Here is a 10,556-nt window from a genome sequence, read left to right on the forward strand (position 1 = left end):
GCGTTATCTTCTCCTTTCTAGACTATAATTTCAAGGATTGTAGTCTTTCCCAGTAGTCAAGGTCTTTAACTTCTTCTATTCCAGCTGTAAAGGACCTTTGTACACACACTATTTGTGCAATATCCTTTTGATAGTGTGGGTACCATATCATATTGCAATATTCAAGTGGACTACGAACATATGTTTTATAAAGCATAATCATGTGTTCAGCTTTCTTGTTTTGAAGTGCCGTAACAACATTCCCATTTTTGCTTTACATTTTGCCAACAGAATTGCTATTTGATCATTGCATAACATGTTTCTATTCATCATCACACCAAGGTCTTTAACTGCTTCCTTATTTGTGATTGTCTCATTAATAGGTCCCCTATATGCATATTGCTTTCTTTCTCTGTCTCCATAATTTATTGATTCAAATTTATCAGATTGTTTAAATACCATCCTATTTACCTCTGCCCATCATATACTTTGTTAAGGTCTCTTTGTAGAGCGTTCCTATCTTCATCACAAGTAATTTCTCTACTTATTCTTGTGTCATCTGCGAAACTACTCGCTACAGAATCCTTAATATTACTGTCTATGTCTTCAATCATAATAACAAACAGTATTGCAGCTAACACCGTACCTTGTGGCACACCGGATATTAACTTGGCTTCATCCGATTTCTCGTCGTTTGCAATAACTATCTGTTTTCTGTTGTGTAAAAATTCTTTTAACCATCTTCCTACTTTATCCACGATATTGTGTTTTCTAATTTTCTTCGCTAATATATTATATATGTTGTGGAGTTGGTTGAAAATGTTGAGTACATATGCAATCAGTGAATGTTTAGAGTACATAAGCAATCAGTGAATGTTCAGAGTACATACGCAATCAGTGAATGTTTAGAGTACATATGCAATCAGTGAATGTTTAGTGAGCTAAGTGTTTAGTGAATTAATGTTTAGTGAGTATTTAGAAATTAGTGAAACTGTTTTGCGAATGTTCGTGTTTAACGTATGATTAGTGCATAAGCATTCAGTAAGTGGTTAGGCTTTAGTGAATGATTAGTGAGTATTCAGTGAATGTTTGGTAAAAGTCTTTATGATTGTGTGTGTGTGTATTCTGTGTTTAGTGAGTAATGAGTGGTTACTTTGTGGATGATTAGGGTTTAGTGAATGCTTAGTAATTGGTAAAAGTCTTTATGATTGTGTATGTGTGTGTATTCTGTGTTTAGTGAGTAATGAGTGGTTACTTTGTGGATGTTTAGGGTTTAGTGAATTGGTAAAAGTCTTTATGATTGTGTGTGTGTGTATTCTGTGTTTAGTGAGTAATGAGTGGTTACTTTGTGGATGTTTAGGGTTTAGTGAATGCTTAGTAATTGTTTAGTGTTTAATGACGCTTAGGATTAAGTGAGTGTTTAGTAAATGTTTACTGAGTGTTTGAGGTATAGTGAGTGCTTAGTGTTTTATGAATGTATAGTGTGATGAGTGCCTAGTGTACTATAGTAATAGTGTCTAGTGAGTGTGATTTGTATAGTAACTGTGGATGTTTATTGAGTGAAAGTGCATTATGAATGTTTGTGTTTAGTCATTGCACATTACTGTTTAGTTAGTCCTATTATCCACCTGGACAATTTGAGAGCTCCTCTGTATAGCTGTTGGGAGATGTTTATACATGTATAGAGAGGCAGGGATATTTGGTATTCATTGCCCCTCTGAATATCGTTTTGAAAGTTGAGTACCACCATGGTTAGTTCGGAGGGTTAAGGCTTTCCTTAGTTTATTGTATGTGAGTTTAGTACCACCACGGTTAGGTAGGAGGTTTAAGGCTTTCCTTACTTGATCATACGCCGGTGAGCTCAGAGTTTGGGTTTGGAGCAACTGTGGGAGAGGGTACAATATTTAATTTGGTTATGTTGCTTACCAAATCCCCCCCCCCCTGCGTAGGTCATTCAATATGAAGGATTTTTTTTTTTACAGTAATTTTCTCTCTCTCTCTCTCTCTCTCTCTCTCTCTCTCTCTCTCTCTTCTCATAATATGCCTATCTTTGGTGTCCCTCATATTTTAATAGCTTTTTCTCTTATTACAGTTGGGAAAAAAAAAAAAAAAAAAAAAAAAACGGAGGACAAGGGCCTTGATGTCTGCCTAATACGAGTAGGCCTATGATAATGAATCCACTTTCATTCAAAGGTAAGAAACAGCGTAGTTTATGGTATTTAGGCTCTTGTATATTTTCTTATACAGGTTTTTCATGTTACTGTTATGAAATTTTGCTATTACATGAATAATCACTCGTAATAATCGAACATCACTCAATTATCCAGAAGCATTGTCCTTGTGTTGACAGTTTCGTACTTACGGGAAGGGGGAGAACTGCACGCACGCATTCAATGGAAGTATTCGAAGTATAATCAATTGTTTTTCTAATCATTTTTCTGCGATGTCTGCTTTCTTCATTTCTCTCACATTTTTAAGATAATTTGTATATTTGTATGTGTGCTCTCTCTCTCTCTCTCTCTCTCTCTCTCTCTCTCTCTCTCTCTCTCTCTCAGGTGTGCAAAAGGATGACAATGAACCCATGATAATAAATAGTTTAGCGTGAAATTTGGAATACGCCATTCTTTTAGGGTAACCCCATGACTTGGGGAGTGTGTGTGTGTGTGTGTGTGTGTTTTTTTTTTTTTTTTTTTTTGTCTGCGTATTCTTGAATGCCTAATGGCTGATTTCTGTTCAGAATTAGCAAAACAGGGGTCAGCATTCCTTATAGTTATTTCTTGTACTTGGATGCGTTCTCTCTCTCTTCAGTTGATAACTGAATTAGTTGTTATGGGAGAGAAATTAAATGGACCGAGTGCTCTCTCTCTCTCTCTCTCTCTCTCTCTCTCTCTCTCTCTCTCTCTCTCTCTCTCTCTCTCTCTCTCTCTCTCTCTCTCTCTCTCTGAGCAGCAATCTTGTGTGATGCCTTCATGGACCAACCACAATCGTTCCCCTGTTCTACAACCCAACCCCACCCCCGTCCCCCCCTCAGACTTGAGACCCCTGAACACGAGCACAGCGAAGAAAGTTAAAAGTTACCCAGAACTAATATTGTGACAATTCAAGATGCGAATGGCTTTTTCTCAGATATTGAACAGTCGCTCTTATCACTATGATGAACGTCTAAATCTTGCATTTATAACCTACTTCTCAAAGGAGGGAGACATACGAAGCAGTTTTTTTTTTTATTTAATTTAATAAGACTGCTGACTGCATGGTGTGTGGTAGCTTGTTGCCATACGTGGTATTTCAAACTTGATTTTAGAATTTCTTTTTTTAAAATAACACGGGGAGCAACGGTGCCATAATAACGTTCACTGGTCACCGTACACAGTAGCCCATTTCCTACTCGAGTTAACGTATAATTAAATAATTAACAAATATGCACAAGAAAACAATGACTCAAAAATAAGTAACTCGCAACTCATTAATAGTAGCAGCGAGCGAGTTCCAGCAGCTGTGGTGTTCCACCTTCCCATGTACGTGTACACGTACACGGAAACGTACATACGTGTGCACACGCCCATTGCTGTTGATTTGATGTTATCTGTAACCGTCTTTGTTATTTCATGGTTTAGTTGTTATTGTTATTCAGAAGATGATGAAACTTATTTATATAGAAACTTCAAAAGATGATCACCAAAGATTATCATCACTATTATAATTATCGTTAATATTATCCAAAGATTATCGTCATTATTATAATTGTTAATATTATTATTGGCTACGTCTAGGGAAGAGGTGTAAGGTTAAACCTTTAGATTCTACTTTTGGACGAATGAACTTGTTGGGTAATGATAATCAAATTCATTTCTACAGAGCTTTGAGTCTGTGTTGGCCTACAGTGAGGACAGCGTCTTTTTTAGTTACTGTCTTAAAGCCTTATTCCAACCGGAATTTAGTTGCTAGATTGGATTCCAACTGGAAGTTTAGGTACTATACTAGATTGCAACCGGAATTTTAGGTACTAGACTTGATTGCAACTGGAATTTTAGGTACTTGATATAATTTTAGGTCTAAACCTTCTCTCTCTCTCTCTCTCTCTCTCTCTCTCTCTCTCTCTCTCTCTCTCTCTCTCTCTCTCTCTCTCTCTCGTCTGCTCAGTGTTTTATTCCGACTTTACCATACTCTGGTCAGATTAGTGTTTAATTTCGACTTTACCATAAAATATAAAAATAAGCTTATACCATAAAATATAAAAATAAGCCTATACATCTTTAGAAAGCTTTTTATCGCCTTGGACTAATCTATTATGGTCATGCCTATATATATGTTTAGCAGTTTTTGACTAGGAAAAATAGCCCAGTAACCGGGATCAGTTGATGCAGTGTACGATGCAATGTGGATATTAGGTATAGTTTAGTCTTCAGAGGTCGTGTTAATTGTAGATAGTTAACGTTATCGTTATGTGAGAGAGAGAGAGAGAGAGAGAATGAATGAAATATAAAAGTGAGGGAATTTAACATTTGCCAAACAGGGCGCCCACGATTATGTCACTATTTGTAATCTTTGAAATATGAAGTTTCCTTTTTAGGGTTGTAGAGCTCCGCCTTCAAGACTACTGAAGGGAGGAGGACTGCACGCACTCATTCAGTGTAAGTGATCCAATTATAATATTATTTTCCAATCAAGTTTGCAATGTCTGCTGTGTTCATCACACAATCTCTTCGTCTTCCCTTCTTCCTTCTACCCCGCACTTCCATTTCCATCGTATGTCTCCCAACATGATGTTCCTCTCTTCGTAACAGGTGTCCATACCTTCGAAGCCTTCCCTCCTGTATTTTCTCTTGATATTTTAACTATCTTTGGCGACAAAAAGTCAGGGCGTAGTGGAAAGGTTCCACCAAACCCTGAAATCTATTCTTAAAAAAGTACCGTTATGAGCAAGGAGAGGATTAGGGATAAAGGGCTTCCCTTTGCTCTCTTTGCTAAACGTAATCATCCAAATTGTTCCACGGGTATCTCCGTTCGAGTTGAATTTTGGACACAATTATGTGGTCCTCTAGAAATTTTCCTTGAATTGTTGACATAAAGAACACATTAGAGTTTAATCATAAAGAATTGAATATGGGCGAGTTCGTTGAGGACTTAAGAAGGAGATTAACGGCAGGATCATTTAGAATTATGTATCTCAGGCCTCAATGAAGGGAAATTATGATAAGAAAAGTTAGGCACATTCGTTTGAGCCATGTGTATGGACTTCTGCAAGGTCAATGCTTAATACTAAGAATGACTCTTCCCTTTGCCACATATCGAGGACTTGGGTTTTACGAGTGTAAACGTAATGCCCTTTGGGATGAAGAATGCAGCATTTGATGAACAAAGTTATATGTGGTAAGTTTTGAGTGATTCCCAGGAACTGAATGAACGGTTAGGATAGTGATATGCTAATCTCTCCTTTGTGACTACGATAAAGATATTAAGCCAGGATGGCGGTGAGCATTGTGGAAATTGTGTGGTCCTGGGTGGGTTCCCTGATGCAGTGGTGGAAAAGTTCCCCATCCTCTCAGCTTACAGAATGAGGATAAATTAAAAACTCCGTAGCAATTATTACTCAGCTTGCAGAATGAGGATAAATTAAACTTGAGTAGATTAGAGGTATTGGTGGGTCTCCAAGTAGTTTAGAGGTAGAAACCCGGGTCTGTAGGTGGTGGCAGTAGTAGTAGTATTAGTTTTGTAACTCAGATAATTAATCCTGATTGTGACTGTATAAGTTTTATTGAAGTTCAGAAAGCTGAATTGAATTAAGAATTGAGAGGTGCGGATGATTTAACAAAACCAAGGTTCTGTGAATAGAGGGTTGATGTAGGGTTAGTCGTCCTAGTGGTTGTGGTACCTACAAAATATCAGAATGATGTCGTCCTTAGGTTAGCACATGAGGAATTACTAAAGCCCCTTTCCATCCAAATCCGGCAATTGGAGATCCTTTTGCAGAGATTGCGTTGTGGTTGGGCCATTTCCCAGAATTAAATCTGGATTTACTCATCTTTGTTCATAAGTGAATAAACCTTCGGTCTTGAAATTTGTCATTTTAACTATATTGGAAGAGACAGGTTTCCTGAACTTTTCCTATGAGGAAAGTTACACCAAAGGTGATTTCCAGGTATGGGTTGCCTCGTAAAATTCAAACAGATTGTGGCACGAATTTCACGAGCAAGGTGTATTTTAGGAGTAAATGTGCTGAACTGGCCATTGCAGCAGCACATTACCAATGTGTGTACACCTTACCACCCAGAGAGTCTGGTCTAGTGGAAAGGTCCCACCAAATCCTTAAATTTGAGTATATTTTTGGACACAAAGTACGTGGTCCTCTTGAAATTTTCCATGAATTGAATCATAAAATTGAATGTGGGTGAGTTTGTTAAGGACTTAGGGGAGATTATCAGCTGCCTGGAAATTTTCCCAGGATAATTTAGAATTGTCTCAGGCCTCGATGAAGCAAAATAATGATAAGAAAAGTAAGGCCAGGTGAGTTTGTTTAGGTTGTGAGTACAGACTGACAATTTTCTGGAACCTAGGTTAATATTATAAGGGGCCTTGGAAGGTACCCTGGAAATTGTCTGATGTCAACTATGAAGTAGAAGCTCCTCGGATAAAATGAAAGTGCCGGATATTCTATATCGAAAGACAGGCAAAGTCCTTATTGATTAAATCCAGTAAAGCGGGAAATTTATTAGACCTTCGGTAAGTCCTTGGAGCTACTCTAGAAATACCGCAAGGTCAATGCTAATACTAATACGCCCTTTCCCACGTATCGAGGACTGTCTTGATCGGGTAAGGGCTGATAAGTTTATAACTAAATTTGATCTTTGAAAGAGGTTATTGCCAGGTTCCCCCTATCTGATCGAGCTCGCGAGATATCCGCCTTTGTGACGCCCTTTGGGCTTTATGAATGTAATGAAATGCCCTTTGGGATGACGAACGCAGTGTTTGATGAGCAGTTATATTGATCTGGAGGGTACGTAAATTTACATTGATTTGGTTGGTAATTTGCCAAGGGACAAAAATTTCTATGGTCTACTCAGTGTGAGAGATACAATTTATAAAAACAGTATTGGTGTCTAACGGTTGTAAGTCTCGTTTTTTTTTCTCTTCTCACCTCTTCCTTCTCATTTCTTCTTCGTAGTATGTTATGTTTGAGTGGTAGAAAAAATGTATTATATTTAAAAATATATATATATATATTTTTGGAGGAGGAAGGTGTCAATATATATATATATTTTTGGAGGAGGTGTCAATTAACATAATTTATTGATTTATCTTTTTAGAAGTCATTTAGTCAGCCTTGTTTTTTCTTATTTTCAAGTATTTATTTTTTTTAGTTGTTTTGTTCCCAGATCCCTCCTCCCGTTGCAAAATGCTTAAGTATCGTGTTAACGATTTTTTTTTCTTTTTTCACGAATTGCGGTGGAACTAAGTGCTGTGAGTGGAGGCATTCCAATCTGACTATTGGTCTCAAGCCCTTGAAGGATTACCCGCCTAAAGATTTGAGGGAGACCTGACATGTTCTCGCGATGACTATTGGTCTCAAGCCTTTTGAAGGATTACCCGCTTGAAGATTTGACGGAGACCTGACATGTAGAAGTTTCATTTCGAATTTTCATCTGTTGAAGGAGTCATTCAACAACAACTTCAAATATCGGATCTTCATCGTCAAAGTAAACGAGTATCGACTCCTATTTGAGGCGTTGTTTCTTTCATCCTCTAGTCAAAAACACTAAAATATAAATTAACTTTCTTTTACCCTCTCGTCAAAAACACTTAACAAACCCAACTCTTTCTGACTAATTATATGACCTGCTTCGTAGGATGGATTTGCTACAAAAGGATTGATAAAAAAAGACACAAGGTTACATTGATAATACATTTCATATATAAAACAAACAATGACAATCATTACTCAATATCACTAAACAAGACCAACAATAAACCAAAGTCTCGGAAACCTTGGTCGGAGGAAGGGAAAAAAATTAATAGGAGTCGGGTGAGAACTAACTAAAAATGATACGACGAGAGAGCAAACAAGCACCCGACAGTTCCTTTAATTATCCAAACACCTGAACAACTTGCTGAAAGGGTTGTTAGGTATTTGCGCGAGAAACAAACAAATTACCATATGATTATGCTAACAAAGTTAAAACATTGAATGTTTGTTACACCTCCCCCCATAAGGAGACTCATTGGACAAGTACCAAACGCAGTACATATACCTTTAGGTTGAACGTGACAGGGTATCGGCTATTAAATTTTTGGTACCTTTAATATGGTTTAATATTAAATTATACTCTTGAAGTAACAAAGACCACCTCATTAACCTTTGATTAGAATTTTGCATTTTATTTTTAAACTAATGGATTGTGAACAGTTCTGACACATAGGAAATGGAGAACTATAAAGAAAGTATTTGAAGTGGTCCAATGCTAAAATCGATGAGAGTGCCGCCTCCTCCACCGTTGAGTATCCAAGTTGGTGTTTCTTGAATTTCAAGGAAGAATACGAGAGGATGAAGAACGTCGGCTTGAAGAACGTCTGTCGAGCCGTTCTTCTGAAGCAGCACTGTCCCGGATCCCGTATCCCAAGCATCAACATGTAACTCGAAAGGACGTGTAGAATCTGGAGATCGTAGCACAGGATCAGAAGACTAACATTAACTTGATTCTGTCGGAAAGCTCGCTGACATTCATCAGACCACTGATAATCCTTTTTAGGACTGCATAGAAGTCAAAGGAGATGCTATCGCAGAGAAGTTTGAGCAAAAACGCCGGTTGAAACCAGACATTCCCAGGAATCTCATCAAGGACTTATGGTCGGTGGGAACAGGGAAATTCAAGATAGCATCAATGTTAGCTGTCTTAGGTTTTGTAAGTCCACATCCAACTTCATGTCCCAAATAAGTAACGGTTGCGCATCCAAATGTACTTTTCTTTAAGTTGATAGTCAGCCCTGCCTCACTCAACCTGGAAAAAAATATTTATAATTTCTGTATGTGTTCAGCCCATGTTTCAGACACAACAAGGAAATCAAGAAGATACACAAATATACCTTCTAGGTCTCTAATAACAATTGATTAGTCTCTGGAATGTTGCTTGGGCATTTTTCATTCCAAAAGGCATTCTCAGATACTTATAAAGACCATCAGGCGTAACAAATGCCGAAATTTCCGTGGCTTTAGGAGTAAGTAACACTTGATAGTAACCTTTCTGAAGGGCAATTTTTGTAATAAACTTTTCATTACCTACAGAATCAATAAGGTCATCTAACCTTGCCAAAGGAAAAGAATGTTACCGTAAGTTCGTTCACTTTACGGAAATCTGTGCAGTCTGTCTTAGGAGATACTGCACGGCCTCTTTCATCCTAAGTCTTTTCTGTGGATTAAGCCTGTAGGGAGACTGCTTGATTGGGGGTGCCCCCTCAATGAGAGTTACATCATGTTTTAAAATGGTACACAAACCCATTTCATCTTTTACAACATCAGGATACATTTCAAATAAGTGAATCAAATCTAAAATTTTGTCATTAACCAAATGTGGGTTCTTGTCACAAACCCATTTCATCTTTTACAACATCAGGATACATTTCAAATAAGTGAATCAAATCTAAAATTTTGTCATTAACCAAATGTGGGTTCTTGTCACCAAGACTTCTCATAGCCTCAGAATATGTTTCAGTCATTATGTACTATACATCACCCGTTCATTGACAACAACTATTCATATTACCACAATAGACCTTCCTTCGTTAAGCATTGCCCAATACTTCTTAAAATTTATGGTATCGTTTCAAACATACTTACCTGGCAGATATATACTTAGCTATGGACTCCGTCGTCCCCGACAGAAATTCGAATTTTGCGGCACGCTGCAAGTAGGTCAGGTGATCTACCGCCCTGCCGCTGGGTGGCAGGAATAGGAACCATTACCGTTCTATAACCAGATTTTCTCTTCCACCTGTCTCCTGAGGGGAGGCTGGGTGGGCCATTAATCGTATATATCTGCCAGGTAAGTATGTATGAAACTTTATTGTACAATAACAATATCATTTTCATACATTCAACTTCCCTGTCAGATATATACTTAGCTGATTGGCACCTTGGCGGTGGGTAAGAGACAGCTAATTACTGATTAGACAGGTAAACAACATGCGTTGTAGGTAATATATAAAAAACCTTGGTTCCTATTTGTTTAGACGGAGGGTTGACTTCCTAGCTATTGCTGAGGAGTCTGCTTCGTCTCAAGAGCCTCAGCGAGGATGTGACCTATGGCTAAGAGTTCTTGTGGGACTGTCAATGGGGTCTTATCCACTTACTCGACAGAACCTGATGGCCTTTGTCAATGGGGTCTTATCCACTTACATGACAGTACACCTATGCCTAGTGGCATAATTAAGGAGCACAACACCGATCCTGACCACCTGATCCTAACACGAGGGTTAGTGCTTAAATTGGAAAAGAGTTATCCCCAAACTCCTTTCAAACAATCCAAGAAAAACACTACATTAAATAAATTTTAACTCGCTAGTTAAGGATCAGTATCGGCTCC

General features: G+C 37.9%; 1 long non-coding RNA gene across 1 annotated transcript; it reads left to right on the forward strand.

The window, feature by feature from the left end:
• Positions 1–2,062: 2,062 nt before the first annotated feature.
• Positions 2,063–7,702, forward strand: LOC135199285 (uncharacterized). Its single transcript, XR_010311023.1, has 3 exons — positions 2,063–2,172; positions 4,553–4,613; positions 7,437–7,702. It is a non-coding gene; the product is annotated as an uncharacterized LOC135199285 (long non-coding RNA).
• Positions 7,703–10,556: the final 2,854 nt, after the last annotated feature.

This window comes from Macrobrachium nipponense, chromosome 25 (assembly GCF_015104395.2).
Source record: "Macrobrachium nipponense isolate FS-2020 chromosome 25, ASM1510439v2, whole genome shotgun sequence".
Classification (NCBI taxonomy): Eukaryota; Metazoa; Arthropoda; class Malacostraca; order Decapoda; family Palaemonidae; genus Macrobrachium; species Macrobrachium nipponense.